The sequence below is a fragment of the Pelodiscus sinensis genome, chromosome 3 (genome assembly GCF_049634645.1).
Source record: "Pelodiscus sinensis isolate JC-2024 chromosome 3, ASM4963464v1, whole genome shotgun sequence".
Taxonomy (NCBI): Eukaryota; Metazoa; Chordata; order Testudines; family Trionychidae; genus Pelodiscus; species Pelodiscus sinensis.
The window spans coordinates 95,959,876-95,978,778 of record NC_134713.1 but is presented as its reverse complement, the minus strand read 5'-3'; the positions used below and the strand labels follow the sequence as shown (position 1 = coordinate 95,978,778).

General features: G+C 42.4%; 1 long non-coding RNA gene across 1 annotated transcript in view; it reads right to left on the bottom strand.

Annotated features, from left to right (window-relative positions):
• Positions 1-2,813: 2,813 nt before the first annotated feature.
• The window catches only part of LOC142827883 (uncharacterized), a 32,783-nt gene continuing 16,693 nt past the window's right edge, over positions 2,814-18,903 (bottom strand). The window contains exons 2-3 of the long non-coding RNA XR_012902677.1: positions 6,106-6,148; positions 2,814-3,236 (exon numbers count right to left, since the gene is read on the bottom strand). This is a non-coding gene — a long non-coding RNA (uncharacterized LOC142827883). The remainder of the gene's footprint in view (positions 3,237-6,105; positions 6,149-18,903) is intronic.

Here is an 18,903-nt window from a genome sequence, read left to right as displayed (position 1 = left end):
CATGCCTTTTTCTGAAAGAGCACTTTTGGAAAAGGCTTCTTCCTCGTAGAATGAGGTTTACCAATGTCAGAAAAACCCCTGAATTCTTTCGATTTTCTTTCTAAAGAAAGCGATTGCAGTGTGGATGTAAGTGAAGTTTTTTCAGAAAAATTGCCATTTTTCTGAACCCCCCCTCTGCAGTCTAGATGCACCCTTGGAAAACCATCACTAGCTGAGGTAAGAGGCAAATAACTTGCACTGGGGCCAAGACAGAGATTCAAGGAGCTGTAAATGGTTGTTGGTTCTTGGCTTCTTTCTCCCGCCCCCCTCTTCTGAGTGAAACCTACAACCTATTTAGAAACTTGGGAGGTTCAGAAAGTCTGGACGAGCTTCACACAAGCACTTGAACTTCTGGATGCTTTTCAGAAAGAAACCTGATCTCTGCTGCTTTCAAGGTTTTTCCATCAATTCTCTCTCCATGAGACATGATCGTTTGGGAGGGTTTGTATATAAGTACGGATCTCTTCTATTTACTTTTATAGGCCTTCTAGATGAGATTGTTGTGTAAGCAGTGAATTTTCTTATAAGTAAAGCGCATTTAGGAACTGACTCGATATCATTTCTTACTCTCTGAATGGGAGTTTTATGGGAATTCCTAGAAAAGCAAGTAGAAGGGAAAATATCAGTTTTGAATTTGATTTATATCCTACTCATAATACAGTATAGATTAATATTTGTAAAGTCAAATACTTATGAGTTGTTGAGATAGAGTATACTTTAGGAACTGATGTTGTCTAAAGAAAGGCAAGCCTTGAATACCCAAATTCAGGAATAACCAAATTCAGATCTCGACCCACTGCCGAACTCCTTGACAACCACAAGAGGCAGTCAAGTAAAGGGATTTTTTACTCAAAGAAAACTTAGTATATAGATTTAAAAAGCACAGGAATTTTCCATGCAGTGGAAACAACAATAGAAAAGCCATGACCTTGGGATGATGCCAGGCTGCTGAATAGCTTGTCTATTGTGTGGGAACAGCTGACTTTTGCACAGGAAGCAATCCCTGTGAATTAGAGATTGCAAAACCCCTGCCTCGACTTTTTGTACGTGTGTAAGTAAAAAGGAAAACTCACTGAAGTCTTGTCTTTCTAAATGCTTAGAATTTCATCTAATGCGAACAAGGCCAAGGAATGGACATTAACATTTGCACCAGCAGCACCTTCATGGGCACCTTCATTCATCTAGCACCCATGGCGATGGCAGTATATCCAAGGAAGGTCATTTTAGGAGAATGTTTTTAGTCCGGTTCTCTTTCTGCCCTTTTTAGTCCAGTTCTCTTTAGCCTGCCATTACCACCTGATATGCTTTCTATTTCCTCCCTCACACTCTGCCCCCATGCCACTTTCTCCCCACCAGTGCATACTTGAAGTTTAGCCCTTGCTGAATACTTGGTTATACACTTTGTGGGTCAGACCCTTTGCTATTGCACTAGATAGAACTGCAGCCATTTACACCAGTTGCAGATGAGACTTTCTGTTTTTAACTGACATGAGTTTATCCCAGAATGTCACAAGCAAGGGTGGAATTTTGTTTTTAACATTTACTTTTCCTCCTGCCAGATTAGGTCCTCTCAACCTTTTATGTTCCTAGAAGGACTATCACAGTGTATTGATTAGTTAGATGTTAAATTAATGCTAGGCAGGCCATTGTGTCAGCTTCACATTAGATCCTCTATTCTAACTCGCAATGGTGAAAAGCTTCTATCTCTACTGCCTTGGGCATGCAGGGAAAACATGAGAGCAGCATCAAACTGCTTTCACGTGGGACATATAAAAAATCATAGGCTTACTCACCGACCATTAGTTGCGTTCAATTGATAGCTCCAAACTAAATGTAGGCCGTGGACAAACGTGAACAAGAGAGAGGACAGGAAAAGGAAACAAAGGAAAGGAAAGAGTGCACGCTCCTTTTATACACAGGCCACGTCTACACTTACAAGATTAGAGCAACATAGTGCTGCTGTAAGAGCACTTGTGCAGCCATGTTATGCCGACAAGAATGAGCTCTCATGTGAACACACTAAAACCAGCTCTATGAGAGGTGAGAGAGCACTGTGCACAGGTGTGCTTAGACCAGCAAAACTTACATCACTCGGGGGGGAGGGTATATTTTTCCACACCTCTGAGTGACAAGTTTTGTCAACACACATGCTTGGGTAGATATGGCTTTATGATTAGATTCACGGATAGGATTTAGGTGCCCAGTTGTCCCTTCAGATGCCTGAGGGCTGTCTACACTGAAAAGTTATATCAGCATAACCATGTCTCTCTAGGATGTGAAACTCCCCCCCCCCCCCCGAGAAACGTAGTTAAGCTGACTTAACTGCCAGTGTAGCTAGCATTAGATCAAGAGAAGACTTCTTCCATTGACCTGCCTACCACCTCTCCAGGAGATGGGTTAACAATATTGATAGGAAAGCCCCCTACTGTTGGTGTAACACATGTCTACACTGAAGCCCCTCTCAGGCTGTGTCCAGACTCAGGGGTTTTTTCGAAAAAAGTAGCCTTTTTTCGAAAAAATTTCACCTGCGTCTAGACTGCAGCCGCGTTCTTTCGAAATTAAATTGAAAGAATGTGGCTTTTCTTTCGACGGTGGTAAATCTAATTCCTCGAGGAAGAACGCCTTTCTTCGAAAGTGCTCTTTCGAAAAAAGGCATTCTTGAAAGCAAACAGAGCTTTTTAGAAAGAGAGCATCCAGACTCACTTGCTGCTTTCTTTCGAAAAAGCGGCTTGCTTTTTCGAAAGTTCCGTGTATAGTCTAGACGCTCTCTTTCGAAAGAGGCTTTTTCGAAAGTATCTTTCGAAAAAGCCTCTTTCGAAAGAGGCTTGCAGTCTAGACATAGCCATAGTGCCACTGTAGCAATTTAAGTGTAGGCATAACTTAAGTCCAAGATTTATGTTCCACTGGCATTTACAGCTGCTACCTGTAGTGAATTCCCTCTCAAATTTTCAGCAGTAAAGTCCCGTAGGTTGACCTGGCATTCTCAGGGAAACTTGGTAGCTGGCGCCTGTGGATAAACTGTCAGCATAATAGGTAATGGTGATAGCCCCAAATGTAAAAAAAATAGGCTTCCAGGTCCAGATTGCAAGTGCTTTTAAAATGTTCATATCCATGGTTTAGACTCCGTCCTTATATCTGCCCTTCTTAGCAATATAATCTCTCTTGCTGTAGTTTGAATCTTCATGACACATTTCATGCTAAAAAAAAAAGTAGATTTTTTTGACAATTTATATAGTGCCCTGTAACAGAGAAGGTAATGTATTCCCCAGAATTTAGCAAGAACATTTGCTTCTTAGAAACTGTTACTATTTACCCTTATAGTGTCAAGTTCAATTATGTACCTACATGTGCTTCATGCAAACAATAACACATAAATCACTCATATGCACATGAAAATAATCTTTTATGAAGTATTTTTACTTCAATCTTTGCTAAACACCTACAAATGTATATAATTATAAAACTTTGCTAAAAACAAAAAAGCTAACAACCTCCCTCCCCCCCCCCAAAAAACAAAAAAAAAACCCCAAAAAAAGCTGAACTAGAATTTTAACTTGCAGCACAGTGAAAATAGAAGCACTGATTTTTTCAGGGCTAAACTGATTTTTCCTTAATGACACTGTTATTCCTTTAATAACCAAATTTGTAATATACAGAACATATCTCATTTAAATCACAGTAGTCTCCTAGCCACTGAATTTTCCCACATTTACAGCATTGTTCTCAAAAGGATACATCATTTAAATCTTCCAGCATCATGGCTGTATGTGACCTTTTCTTGAAGTGAAAACCTCATACCAGCTAAGCACTGTTTCACATAGGATGACTGGTGGTAGATTGTTTGCTTTAGGACATTTTTATGACAAGTGTGATGGGGAGGGGAGGTAAAGAGCAGGTAAATAAACATACAATCTACTTCCACTATCGTGCTCACTGGGGAATCTTTATTACCTAACACTACTGTTTTTCAAAGTAAAGAATAATGCTCTTTATTGTATGTCTGTTTAAAGGGGCAGTCTTCCCCCTGGAGCAAACAAAGGAAGTACATCAGGCGTACACAGCTACAGATGGAAATGCACATCACCAAGCGGGAGTCACACCATAAGATTCCTCAGATGAAAGCTGATTTCAATGAACATTGTGTTTCGGAGCCCACTTCCTTTTGCCCCACAAAGCTTAAGAAGGAACATCCCACTTCTGTCTGCCGACACAAAGGAATGCTGTGGCTTGAAAGATGCTATCAGGCCTTCCTGTGCCACTGCAACAGTGTTCCAGTTGTGTCTTGCAAGAATTACTCATTGTTTCAGGGGAGGACTGACTCCTTTGGGTGGGATCCCAATGGCATCTAAGTCAATGGAAGTAGGTGGCGCTGGGAGGTCAGCCAGGCGCATGACACAGATCTCCGGCGACAGAGGAGCCAAATATGGATGCTAAGTCAACAAAGCCCTTAGTAATCATAGATTGGGGACTGATTCATAAAATGCAGCCTTTTATGTTTTTTTAAAAATGTAGTTAGGGACAAAAAGCAACTGAATAATATTAGAAGTGGCTTTCTGAAATGGAGACAGCCTGTTTTCTCTTAATTTTCAAAGGCAATATTAATTCCTGTAAATAGTTCCACCTAATTTGCATCCTGGGGTCCAATGCTCTGACCATATGGTGCAACAGGATAATAGAGATCGTGGTTTTTAAAATAACTTGATTTGAGGACAGAAGCTTTCAAGCAGAACTAGGCAAACCTCTCATGATCTGCATGCAGTTCAGTTCATAGCAGCCTCTCCAAATGTGGATGCATATTCAAATTATCTAAACCACTTCAGTTACCAAAATTAGACTGGGAAGTATCATAAGAGGCTTCCCTGAGAGATTTCTAGCACTTATGCTTCCACTTCTGGCTAGAGATATTGTGTGAACAGAAGCTTTTCTCACAGTATTTTGGCACTTGTGTTCCCAGGCAGACGCTGGAAGAGCATAAATACAAAAAGGAAAAGAAAGAAATATCTGGATATTTCAGGGCCTCAGTAAAGATTTGACTCAGTTGTATTCTCAAATGTGTAGGTTGGTGGTTTTGTACAGAGGTATTTTAATGTTTACCACTCTCCACTATGTTTAAGGAGGGCCATGAAAGTTAAATTGTGAAGTAGAAAATGAAAGCATCATCTGCCAAAGGATACTTTTTACATAAAAGAGATAAAGATTAAAAACACATTGTTATGGGGGGAGGAAGGAGGGAAATAAATACAGGCTTTCCAAAAAGAAAACATTTAGCCTATCTTCAAAGCATAGCAATTTCTGAGTTTAGACATTGTGCGATAGGCAAATGTACAATACTGTTGGCTAACTACATGGAAAAAAGTCCTCTCTTAATTCTATCACTGTAGCGAGAGGAATGAGATAAAGCCACTAAAGCACATTAGAGGACAGTGCTAATTTTCTACTAAGGGCTAGAATATGTGCATTCAGTTAGTATCAGTAATGAATACTTGTTCTTGAGCCACAAAACAACAACAAACAACAAAAAAAATCCCCTTATCATCCAGTAAAATATGAACTTGCAATTTGCCATCAATAGGAATGTTGTAAATCTCAGCTACCGCCCCCGACAAACGGAATCCTTAATGACTAAGCGAGCATCATGAAGTAGTAACATGAGTTAATTGCATAGTTAGCCTAAAATAACACTGTTATTTTGTGAAAACTATGCAGTAACTCCATGGCAACCCCACTGAAGAAGATGGTGACTAAATGGTGACAATGCTGCCACGTTATCGCCTGATAATGCCCATGTCCCCATTATTGGATATGTTGCCAGCCTAGTCAGGCTCCCTTTGGCATGTTGCCATGAGCTAACCAGGGAGATAGAGAGAGAAGGGACATATGTGCATTTGCTTCCCAGAGAATTGTGGGCATATATGGTCAAATGTAACCATGCTCTAATTTTTTTTCAGTAGTTGCAGCAGGGATGAATGGGACCTATGGATATTTTCAAGTCATTCTAGTAAGTTTAATACAATCTCTGTGACACTTGGACACAATTACATTTAAACTGTGTATTAAGCTACTTACCACTGAATAGGGGAGATACCATTGACTGCTGACATGATGGCAACTGGATATGATAGGAAACAAAAGGGAATAATTAGTAAGTGCAGCAGGAGAGAACAAGAATCTCCAAAATGAAACCAGTGGTCCAGATTCAAGGCTGAAACTGCTGAATGGCTCAGTAGAGGGGAAGGCACAAAACCACATTTAGTCTCCCCCAGTCCTGAACTGTTCTGTGTCAGGCTACTGCCTGGTGCAACTGAAGGATATTCCAATGATAACACCTGCCATGAGCCTCAAGAACTCAGTCCAGTAGCCAGGGAAAAGTGGGGCATAAGGGAGTTTTGGCTATACTCCATACCCCCTGATTACATCCTGGAGCAGCAGACAGGAAGGTGGGTTTTATAGGCCTTGAGAATTCCTCTGTATATTCAGGTAACCTGGAAGTCTGCACCTGTCACTGACAGCAATTCTGCCTAGCGTGCATGTGATCCCTGTTGTGAGTGTACAGTATATAGCCGAGAGTAGAAGTTGATTGACTGAGTCTAAAACACCTGTGTGAAAATAATCTGAAGTCCTTCACTAGCAATGCAGAGTCAGATTCTGAAAGGTAGTAAGGCACCTTGAAATTCAGATAGGTACCTAGAGGGATTTTCAAAAGCAACTAGTCACCCAACTCACTGATTCAAATGTGAGATACTAAGATGCTTTCCACAACCCCACTGAGTACCTAGCTGCATTGGGAAGTGCCTAAATGCTTTCAAGTATCTGGGCCACGGTGTCTAGCTCTTGGAAATAGAACAAAGGCTGAAACTCATGGAGGAGAGGAACAAGGTGGAAGATATGTAATGGAAAGCAGCTTTTATTAACTGGTCTCCTTACTTCATCTCAAAGGCCAACCCATCTGTTCCATCTGGAAGATCTCATTTCAAGATATTGAGGCTTCATAACCTCACAGCTGAGCTGTATTATTTGCTTGCCTTGGGCACATAGACATTGAGGGAGCAGCAGCTTTACTGAAAGTCAGCAGAAGTCTCTAAGAGCTGCACAAGTCTTTATTTAAAGGGTGATAAATGCGACCAAGTTTGGGACCAGTCTAAAAACTGCTTAAAAAACTGACTTCCTATAGCTTTATTCTGAGAAACATAAACACTTTTGTCACAGCTCCTGATCTTCACATCCCTGGATACGAGCTCACTGTGACTCCAAGGCAATTTCAAACCAGTGAAATTCATAGGTTCAACAATGGAAGGAGACAGACCGGGCACTGATTTTTAATGTCCTTAAAATACGCTTTCTAGTTAAATATTTATATGGTTAAAAATGTATCTCTGTTTCACTCATCCCTAAAACCTAATGATGACACACATCATTTTTCTAGCATTCTGTGCCTCATATGATGAATGGAAGAAAAAAGCACCCTTTTGCCTGAATTTTCCTGTCTTTTGTCTGATTCAGAAGTTTTGCACTCTTTCAGATGAGATAGGAGAGATCTCAGCAGCTGTTATGATGAATGAGCTATCAGAGAAGAAAATGGCCGTAGGACCATCCTAGTATCTGAAAGGCAAAGCTGTCTGATCTTCATTCAGTGCAACTACTAAAGAGGATCTGTCAGGGAGCCCTGTACAGTTACCCACCCCACCTTTCCTCCAGAATGTGCCCCCTTGTGCAAGAGACAATTTGCCCACTGAATTTTCCTGGTTCTGCATATGTACTAATTATTGGGCTTGCTTGTCTCCTGCCAAAGTTGTCCTCAATGCAGGAAAGAGTCACTGGACAGGAGGCTCTATCCAGCCTCAAAGTAATGCAGAATTGCTTCCAGGTATCCCTATCTTACCTCACTAGAAGAGAGTCTTCAATGGACCCTTCACCAGTAGAGGATTGACATGGGGGAGCAGAGCTTTGACATGCCCCTTCCCTTCTCTGACATGCTGCCTTTCTCCCTTGACACACAACCTACTTCAGGGTAGGTTGTGGGTATATTAAGCCTGAAGCACAGGGCTTGGCTGCAGTGCAGATGCACCAGCTGGGAATTCCCAGTATTTTCTGCTGGGCATTTGTGGTTGGATTAAGGCCCTTTTGCCTAATAATCCAGTTTGATAATCTGCTCCCTCATTTTTTGAGGAGTAAGGGTTATTTCAAGGGAAGGGTTTTCTCTTGAAATAACCCTGTGGGGACTGAGTTTGATGTCCTGAAATAGCGCTATTGCGGAAAAGCCGCAATCCACGATTATGCAAATGAGGCATGGGATATTTAAATCCCCGCTTCGTTTGCAATTTCGATTCTCTACATTTGCATCTCTCCCTCAAAAGAGGGTGCAAGTGTAGACATACCCCATTGTTGACTTTTTTCTAGAATGAGTAACTGATAAATTGGATGGATCAAGAGTAAATTGATTGATTGAGAAGTATGATGAGAGATGGACTAAGGGGTTTCTACCCAAATCAACATTATGTTAAATCTAGGGTTTGGTTTGAATTGAGTGGTACCGAATGCTACTGAGACATTCACATGAAATTTTGGAGGCCAAAACACCAGAAATCAAGCACAATTACCAATTTTACAAGAATTTTCCACCTTTTTGAGCAATAGCTAATCTAGACCTGGAAAGGCAATCCTAGATCTGATTCTAGAACTAGAATTTGGTTGAAGACCTAACCTGGGTCCAAACTTATAGTGGCAGGTTTAAACAGAAGGATCAGGACATCAGTTCCCCACCCCAGGAATTCAAAGTTGACAAGGTTATAATTGATAGTCTGGATTATGTCCAAATACATTTTGAATATACATACTAATTTTACTCTTTCACCCTCCAGCAACTCCTCTCTGTGCGTTCATCCCAGCAGGGCTGACAGATTTAGACTGCTTTTGTAGGATATAAATCCAAAACAAAGGAAAACTAGCACTCTCTTTTCTTTTGTTGCTGTTTTGTTTTACTCCAGGAAGTGAGGAGACACCAGCCCAGACAGCAGAAATGACAGGTCATGGAGTGGGCACTTCCTCTGAAGCAGAAATCTGCCTCACCCTCTCTATGGAACTCCTGATGGCTCCTGACTTCCTCTTGGTCCTTTGTACTTTTATTGCCATGTGGTGTGCAGTGGATGCTCAGAGGGACTGTTAAAATTGGAAAGGCCAGGCACTGCAAAGGAAACGGTCTGTACGGCTTTGCAGCCAGCGTCAAGTACTGTGATCAAACAAAAGGCTCTGGCTGAGCTTTGAAGAGCTGTCTGATGCAGCCACAAGTACTCTGAATACTAGAAATTTAATCAGTGAGCAGACATAATATGCAGCTAAAGAAGTGCTCACCATGAATGGTGTTTCTACTCTAAACATAGATGGAAAACTGCCAAACAGCTTAAAAAGCATCTTCTTTAATTTTTTTCCCCTCATTCTTTAATATGCTGCTGTTGGGTTATAAATGTGAAATATGAAGAGCTATCGGAGGTTGGTGTAAGTGCTTCTTTTAAAATCTCTTAAAGGACTAAAAAAGAACTTGCTACTGGGCACCCTCAGGATTAATTTGTGCTATAGACATTGATGTTTCATTGTATTTGTTTAGCAGGAGTTTCAGCCACAGACTGAACTCTATTGCACTAGGCACTGTACAGACACAGAACAAAGTGACAGTCCCCTGAAAAGCTTACAGCCCAAGTAATCTGTGTGTGTTTACTCCCGCTCTCTCTCTTAGTAGATAAATAGGGCCAGATTGTGCTAGACTGGCCTGTGTAGGCTGTAGTGCGTTCACTTCCCTAGGAGAGGGGTGAGGAACATTTTTTTGGGTTGGGGGCCGCTGATCCACAGAAAAATCAGTCGGAGAAAGGGAGGAGCTCACACAACAGTGAAAAGCAAAAAAAACCCCAAACCAAAAACCAAAAGCCCCCGGCCCCCAGTAAAACATCCGAGAAACAGAAAGACATTCCCCTAACACACCAAAGCTAATGGGACCCCTGATAGGAGATGTGGGCCCTCCTCATTTTTGGCTCCACCCCAGATCATAGGACTTCCATGTGTGAGAGGGGACGGCTGGGAAGCAAGCTTGGGTTGTAGGGTCTGGGAAGTGGGGCAACCGCTAGGCTGCAGTGCCAGCTCCCCAATGGTGGGGAAACCTCATAAGCCTCAGGGGAAAAATCCAGGCAAACCAGGTTTCCCACCCCTGCCCTAGGAGATCAGGCAATATGTTTTTTTCAGAGAGGAAACATTGGCTCAGATACTCAGGTGTGCTGAGCTGCCGCTAGTTACAGCAGCTAGGGGAAAGTACAAAAGGAGCCTACTTTGGCTCCCCGATTTGGAGGCTGGTTCTGCACTAGTCCCAATATAAATTAGAGAAGTTTGGAGGTCCTTTAATATGCATTGAAAGGCTATGTGTTGGCATTGCCTCCACAGCTTGCCCCTAATACTAAGGACATATACTGGGGGGTGACTTATGAATGAGCTACTCTAGCTTTCTGCACACTGGTGATTGTCCCAGTGGTGGGGGGAATGCCCAGTCAGGGAGATTTGTTTGCTTTCTGCACCAGTTGCACTGCTAGAAGATTGGACCAAGTGGAGGTTTGTTTAATGTAGTACCCATCATCAACACCATTTACAAGGCTGATTCTAAGTAATTACTGCTGGCCAGGTTCCATACATATGATGCTTACATATAAATGCTGCAAAACTTATAGACTGGACCAGTGTTCCCTCTAATTTTTTCCATCCATGTGCAGAATACGTTTGTGCTGGGCGTTATTCGAATCTCTGCAGGGTGGCTGCCCAAGAGCTCAGCTTACAAGGAACACTGGGCTGGATTGCACAGGGACTTCTTAATTAAAATTGATGAAAACAATATGTATTTCATCACATTAATGAGGAGAGCTGTGGCTAGTGGCTACTGAGCACCCACTATTTTTTTCTGTGTGCTCCAGCCTCAGGGCATGCATGTAGTCAGTGCCGATGTATTTAATTGTTCTTGTTGCTTTTCTCTGAATCATCTCAATGTATCAACATTCTTCTTGAACTATGAACAGCAGAACAGGACACAGTATCTCAGTAGCTGTCACATCAGTGCCAAATACGGAGGTAAAATGACCTCTCTTCTCCTACTGAATATTCTCCTGTTTAGTATCCCAGGATCTCAATTGCTTTTTTAGCCACTGCTTTGCACTGGGAGCTCATGTTCAACTGATTATCCTCAATGACCTGAAAGTCCTTTCAGAGTCTCAGTTTCCCAGGATAAAGTCCCCCCTCTGGTAAAAACAACCTACATTATGTGTTCCTAGTTGTACATGTTTACACTTAGCTGTCTACAAACACATTTTGTTTGCTTATGCCAGTTTACCAAGTGATCCCACTTGCACTGAATTAGGGACCTGTCCCTTTCGTTATTTATCACTGCCTCAATTTCTGTGTCATCTGCAAACTCTAACTGTGTTGATTTTGTTTTCTCATTCATAAAAAAGTTAAATAACTTAGAGCCAATAACCAATCCCTGTGAGATGCCACTAGAAATATACCTGATCTAAGATAATTCCCTTTTTACAGTTGTATCATGAGACCTGTCATTTAACCAAATTTTAGTCCATTTAATGTGTGCACATTAATCTTAGATCTTTCAGGTAATGTCATTTTTGTGATAGAGTGACACTTTCCCTTCCCCATTGCCCACTTGATCCTTCCTCAGTAGGTTATAACCATGATTCCAGCCATGGAGATTATCCCACCAGGTTACAGCAATTCCAATTAGATCACATTTATGCTCATAACTGAGTAAGTCCAATTCCTCTTTATTCCCCAGCCTCCTAGCATTGATACATAGGCAAATTCAAGAATTTCTTTTCATTGTGTCATTTGGTTCCTTGATAAATTTTGTTGCCAGCATTTCAATTTTGAGTGGAGTGCTCATATCTTTTTACCCTCCCTTTTTGCTATATAGTTAACTCTCTCCTGACTGCTGTAACCAGCCAGCCCCCACAGTGACTTGGCCTCCTTTCTACTGAGCTGGAGCCTAGTCAAACTAAACAGCCCTCTGCCCCATATAATGTGGATCAACGTTCCACAAAATCCAAAGCCTACACAATGTACCACTTACCTAGCCAGAGATTCATTTCCAGATTTTTTGGCCTTCCTTTGTGCATGGGACAGGAAGGATCTTAGGGTATGTCTACACTACAGCACTAATTCGAACTAACTTAGTTCGAATTAGCGCATCTAGACTTAAAAACTAGTTCGAATTAGCGTTTTGCTAATTCAAACTAGCATGTCCACACTGAGTGGACCCTGAACCGAGGTTAAGGCTGGCTGGAAGCAGTGCCGGCAGGGCATCAGATTAGGACTTAGAGCATGGAGCTGCTGTCTCAGGCTAGCTGAGGGCTGTGCTTAAAGGGACCCAACCCCCACCCCGGACAGACAGTTCTCAGGGGTTCCCCGCTTGCAAAGCAGTCCTGGCTTGGAGTGCCCTGAGTGCCCATACTTGGCACATCACAGCACTCGGCCATCAGCATGGCTGCACTTGCCACAGGCTGCCATCCGGAGGGGGGGGTCAATCAAGGGGCTTCAGGAGAGCTTCCACCCTGAGGAGCCCGCAGAGCCAGCCCAGTCCTCCCCATCAGGGGCTCGTACCCCATTCCTCCCTCACCTCCTTGCACTTACCTCTCCCTAGCCCCCCTTCCTGATGTACAAAATAAAGGACACGTGTGTTCAAAAATAGAAACTCTCTTTATTGAACAAAACTCGGGGAGACTGGGAAAAGGAGGTGGGAGAGGGGAAGAGAGAGGGTGGGAGAGGGGAGGGCAACTAAAATGATCAGAGGTTTCGAACAGGTCCCATATGAAGAGAGGCTAAAGAGCCTGGGACTTTTCAGCTTAGAAAAGAGGAGACTGAGGGGGGATATGATAGAGGTCTATAAAAGCATGAGTGGTGTGGAGAGGGTACATAAAGAAAAGTTCTTCATTAGTTCCCATAATAGAAGGACTAAAGGACACCAAATGAAATGAATGGGTAGCAGGCTTCAAACTAATAACAGAAAGTTCTTCTTCACAAAGCAAATAGTCAACCTGTGGAACTCCTTGCTGCAGGAGGCTGTGAAGGCTAGAACTAGAACAGAGTTTAAAGAGAAGTGAGATAAAGTCATGGAGGTTGGGTCCATGGAGTGCTATTAGCCAGGGGGTAGAAATGGTGTCCCTGGCCTCTGTTTGTGGAAGGCTGGAGATGGATGGCACGAGACAAATGGCTTGGTCATTGTCTTCGGTCCATCCCCTCCAGGGTCCCTAGTGTTGGCCGCTGTCGGCAGACAGGCTACTGGGCTAGATGGACCTTTGGTCTGACCCAGTACGGCCATTCTAAGCTCAGGGCTCAGGGTCAGGAGTCTCAGTGGACCACCTTGATTTTCATGCAAACCTGCTCCTGGGTGGCCAGGCTGGCAGCTATACTTCCCTAGACGGTCACTTTCCTATGCCTAGTGCGGAGGTCATGGATGAGGTCCAAGATGTCTGCACTAGACCAGGCGGGTGCCCGCCTCTTGCAGACCTGGGCAGGCTCCCGGGAGCCGCCAGCCTGGTCCCGGGAAGAGGCAGAGGGCTGGGTGGCAGCGGGTGGCTGGCTCGAGCCGTGCCAGGTGCAGGGTCTGCTGGCTGGGTGCTGGCAGGCTTGCACCTGGCATGGGCACCGTAGCCAGCCCATGCCCCTTTAAGGGCTCCGGGGCTGGGTGGGGGGCAGAAGAGTTTCCCTGATGGTGCTCAGAGTGGCCACCAGGGAAAGCTGGGGAGGGCTAGCCTCCCACTAGTTCGAATTAAGTGGCTACACAGCCCTTAATTCGAACTAGGCGTTAGTCCTCGTGGAATGAGGTTTACCTAGTTCGAATTAAGCACTCCGCTATTTTGAATTAAGTTCGAACTAGCGGTTCGCGTGTGTAGCGCCTATCAAAGTTAATTCGAACTAACGTCTGTTAGTTTGACTTAACTTTGTAGTGTAGACGTACCCTTAGAGAAGACTGCTTTCACATTCTTCTGAGTTCCCTGAAGTCAACTCCTATCTGCAAGATTATCCCCCACTAGTGTCATTAGTACTGCTACCAGCCATCTCCAGCGGATCCTTGCCTGTCAGAAGCCCACAGGCACCATCTTTCTTCTTTCCCCAGGGGCACTCAAACCCCTCTCAGCCCTCCGGTCCTGGCCCCACTCTATCTTTTCCCTCAAACTCCCATACCTGACTTGCCCACCCACACTAAACTCCAGGCACCACTACTACTCCACCCTTTCCCCCAAGGCCCACCCTCTCTTCCTGCCCCCATTCCACCCACACCATGCCTCTTCCCACCCAGTTCTGCCCTGTCCCCCAAGCATGCCCCATCCCCACTCCTCCTGCTACCCTTCCAGTGCTTTCTGCACACTGTAGTACAACTTACTGAGGCAAGCAGGAGGGGTGCTGAGAGGGAGGGGGAGCAGTTAATTGTACAGGAGGCAGTGTGAGTTGGACAGTTGATTGGACAGGAGTCTGCTGGTGGGTGCTAAGCAGTCGTTAATTCTTTTCCATAGATGCACTTATGCAGAAACCTACCAAGTCTTGGAGTGCTATCTCATGGGGTATGTCTAGACTACATGGTTCCATTAACTAGATGGAGTTTACTAGACATAGGAAAACGAAGCGGCGATTTAAATAATCGTTACTTCATTTACATCAAAATGGCTGCCGCGCTGCGCCGATCAGCTGTTTGGGGGCACAGCTGGGCAGTCTAGATGTGCCGTGGTTGACAAGGGAAGCCCTTGTTGACCGCTCCATTATGCCTCCTGAAATGAGGTTTATTGGAGCAGTCGACAAGGGCTTCCCTTGTCGACCGCAGCACGTTCAGACTGCCCCGCTGTGCTGCCAAACAACTGATTGGCGCAGCGCGGCGACCATTTTGATGTAAATGAAGTGGCAATTATTTAAATCGCTACTTCATTTTCCTATGTCTAGTAAACTCATCTACATGGCTCCGCTGACGGAGCCATGTAGTCTAGACATAGCCATGGAGTGATATCTTGGAGGGACAGCCCACTCTGGAGTGATATCATGTCTTCTCTCTGAGAAGGTAGCACACTTTCCTACTGTCCACCTGGCCCTTACAGAACATTCTTAAATTCATATTGAAACCCTGTCAAATGTCACCTGACTTCCCTGGACAGCAGAAAACTTTTTGTGGGTAAGTTAGATTTTCTTACAGGTGTGCTCCATACATCTCTCCATTTCCTTGGACCTGCTAGATCTTAATAGGCAGCTTCCAGAGAAAGAAACAAAGAAAGAATCAGGATCACTAGTCTCTTTCAAGATATTTCTCTAACACTATGAGATGCATCTTCCCATTATTTCTATTCATAGAAACGGCTTCTTTGTGGCTGAATAACGTCAGCATACTCTGCTGTCATAGCCATTTGTCTTCTACTACCATATAAAAGGAACTCTTTTGGAATGGTGCAAAAGTATTAGCTCATTAATACTGGTAAAATACTTTGAACATGAAAAACCTATAATATAATTATTTTTATTAAAAGCTTCAGCTTTTGCTTTAAAAACTAGTCACATACACCAACTAAACTGATATTCTTTCAAGTAGCCTCAACATTGGTCCATGACTAGATGTCTTCATTTTAACCAGTTAACAAGGTTTTTCCTATGTGAAGAGTAAAACTCCTCTGCTTGGACAAACCCAGGAATGTTTTCCCAGTCTATTTTTTCCTAAAGGACAGGAAAGTGTGACAGATGCTCCCCTTATTGTGTGGGGAAGAGGGGAAATCAAAGAAAGAACAAAGACCATTCCCCTTTTCCCCCCAATACATGGTGAAGCCTAGGCACACTGGTAACTTGTTAAAAGATTCATGATCCCATTCTGTATGTCAGTCAGTTGGAAAGACTTTATGAAATATTAAATAAAATGTCAGAATCAGTGATTCAGAGCAAGAGCATATGAAGCAGACTGCAAAATAAGTCTTATAATGTGACCCAATTAGTTCCCGAGTTTCGAGGAAGTAGCTTTCCAGTGATTAGATCTCTGCCTTGCAGTAACATTTAGCTCTCTCTTTTTAATGAAGACTCCAGACTAGCAATATCAAGTTGTCTGTCAGGAGAAGCCGCATGAGCCAAAGGCATTAATCAAAGACTGAACGTAACCTCTAAGGATCAGTAAGCAATGATGCTTTTCAGTGAATATGAAGGGCCTAATTCACCCATGATTAAATCCCACTGAAGTAGATGAATTGGCTTTAATGAGCTTTGTTTGCACTAGAGAACTGCACCATTGCTACATTTACCTGTGTGGTTGACATAGTCAAGGCATAGCAGCATAGTATGTCCACAATGACCAACCCAATTCAGGTGCACTACTGCCCCACATCCACAGAAAACACACAGTGCTCCTTACAAATTCTTGGGCAGGAATAGATGCTTGTCCATTCCCATGACTCCTGACTCAAGTCCTAGGAGCAGAGGTATAATAATGCATATGGGACATAATAACTGTTCAGCATTTGATTTAGTCCAACAAATGCTTCGACACTGCCCTGTGCAAGGATGCACATGCCATCAAGCTCATATTGGCATGGTGGAGATCAACTGCTTTTGCCCTCACCTGATGCCCAAATTACACTGGGCATGCTGATCCCTGGCTTTCTACAGTAAGCACCAACACCTTTGAATATCAGTGCTCAACAGGGTAAGGAGCTGATGCCTTTATTTCTGCCATTACTTTCACTCGTGATATGATTTTATGTTTTTTGGAAGGGGTGTTTTGCTTTCTTGGTTTCTTTTGTTGTTTTTGTGAGCTAATTTGGTGACCAAATGCAGTTCAGGAGAGAAGAAATCCAAACAGGACATTCCAGGAGGTTACCCAATTCCTTGTTCCTCCTCCTGTAGTGGAAATCAGGAGCACATGTAGATGGTTAGGAGAGCTGTAGGGGGCAGCTGGGGTTATCTTTTTTTGAGACATTTTCTTTCATATCATCACTATATTATTTCCAGCTAAGCTAAACCAAAGAGAAGTGAAAGAGAGAACTGGACTTAGAAGGGTGTAAATTAGTGTGAAATCCTTCACTATGTTTGTAAATCTGTGTTTTGAGCTTTTCTGTCCCTGCAACCTATGACAGAGAATTCCTGCCCCCCCTCCTACAAGATCTGAGTAAAACCCATTTCTATCCATGGGAGTTGCCCCTGTTTTCTGGTAGGAAAACAGGTCCTAAGCAAATACTTGGGTTTCACTTCCTGAGCAGATTTCTCATCATAGCAGGTGAAGAACAAATTTGCTGCCAAGAACAACATCTTCTTTGTATATATAAAAGGTTTGTTTCAGACACTAGGTAATCTGATCCTTTGATAATAGCAAACTGGATTTAGCTTTAACTGAATATCATAGATTTTCTTTTGGCTGTGCCTGGCTACAGTAATAACAGTTACTAATATTTGCATAGTGCCTCCCACCCTGAAGAATCCCAGAACACTTTATTAACCCACTTATTTTATGGAGCAGTAGCAGCCATGAGAGCTAAGAGTGAAAATGAATTTCTGTTTTAAACTGATGTCTCCAAATCTATGAAAAGCTTTTCAGAATCTAGGCTGCCCTCAATCCTCTCCTTTAAAAAAAAAAAAAAAAAAAAAAAAAAAAAAAAAGTCTGTTGGTTACTTGGAAATTTAAAAAAAAAAAGTTATGGGGAGTAGCTTACTATTATATTTCATTTCTGTTAGCTCAGTGGATAATATAATCCTCTCTATGATTCTGGTTTAATATCACTCACAGATGTGAGCATGCATTGCCTATTAAAAGACTCCTAGTTTTAGATTAACAGAATTAATAACTACCAATCACAAGCTGCTGTTTTAATGTAGAGGAAATAAAAGGGTTTTTTTTAGTGTAACATAGCCATATTTAATTTTTAAACTTCAAAAAAACAAAACAAAATAGAAGCATATTTCAAGTCCCACTTTGGATTTAATGTTATTCCCATTTGTAGCTTTTTTTCTTTGAATAATTCAGCAGGTTCAGTAGCCTATGTCAAGTATAAATTCAGATTTACAAAACTCAATTTAAAGGTTCTCACCTAAGAGATACATTTAATAAATTATGTATTTGCCAGTGGATTTAAAATAGCCCAGACATAATTCCTTTATACTATTCATTTTCACATTGAAGCTGATACGGTATAAATATTCCCCTAGCCAAAAACCTGAGTTTAAAGGCTATATCTAGACTGCAGAGATCTTCCAAAAAAGCTTCTTCCGGAAGAGAGCATCCACACTGACAAAGCACATAGAAAAAGCGGTCTGCTTTTTTGAAAGATAGTGTCCAATCAGTATGAATGCTATCTCGCATCCCAAATGGCCGTTTTTCCGAAAAACTCTAGAGCTGATTGCAGGAATCTATAATGGCTCTTCTATTAGTCCAAATTTTCTCATGGTAAAATTTGGAGAGTTTCTCAGGCTATGTCTACACCACAGTTACAACTGCATTCAGAAAATTACAGACAAAAATTCAATTAAATTTATAATGATCTCATAAAATAATAATAAAAATATAGTTTATTCTACATTTACTGAAAAAAACACAGACGAAGTAATATACTACAGAACCTGGTAGTTATGTGCCTTTGACAAACAGGGTTAACATTTCAAACTAGAAATGGGCTGGGGCTATACATTTTAGATTTGGATCCTGATTTTAAACATACTAAAATTTAGAGGTGTTCAGATATGGCATTTTGGATTACGTCAATGAAAAAGATGTGAGCCAGCTTTCAATAGTCAGATGATCCTGTTTCAATTGCAAAACACAGCAATGGTTTCAAATACAAGGTTTTGGTTCAGAATGACACCTTATACATG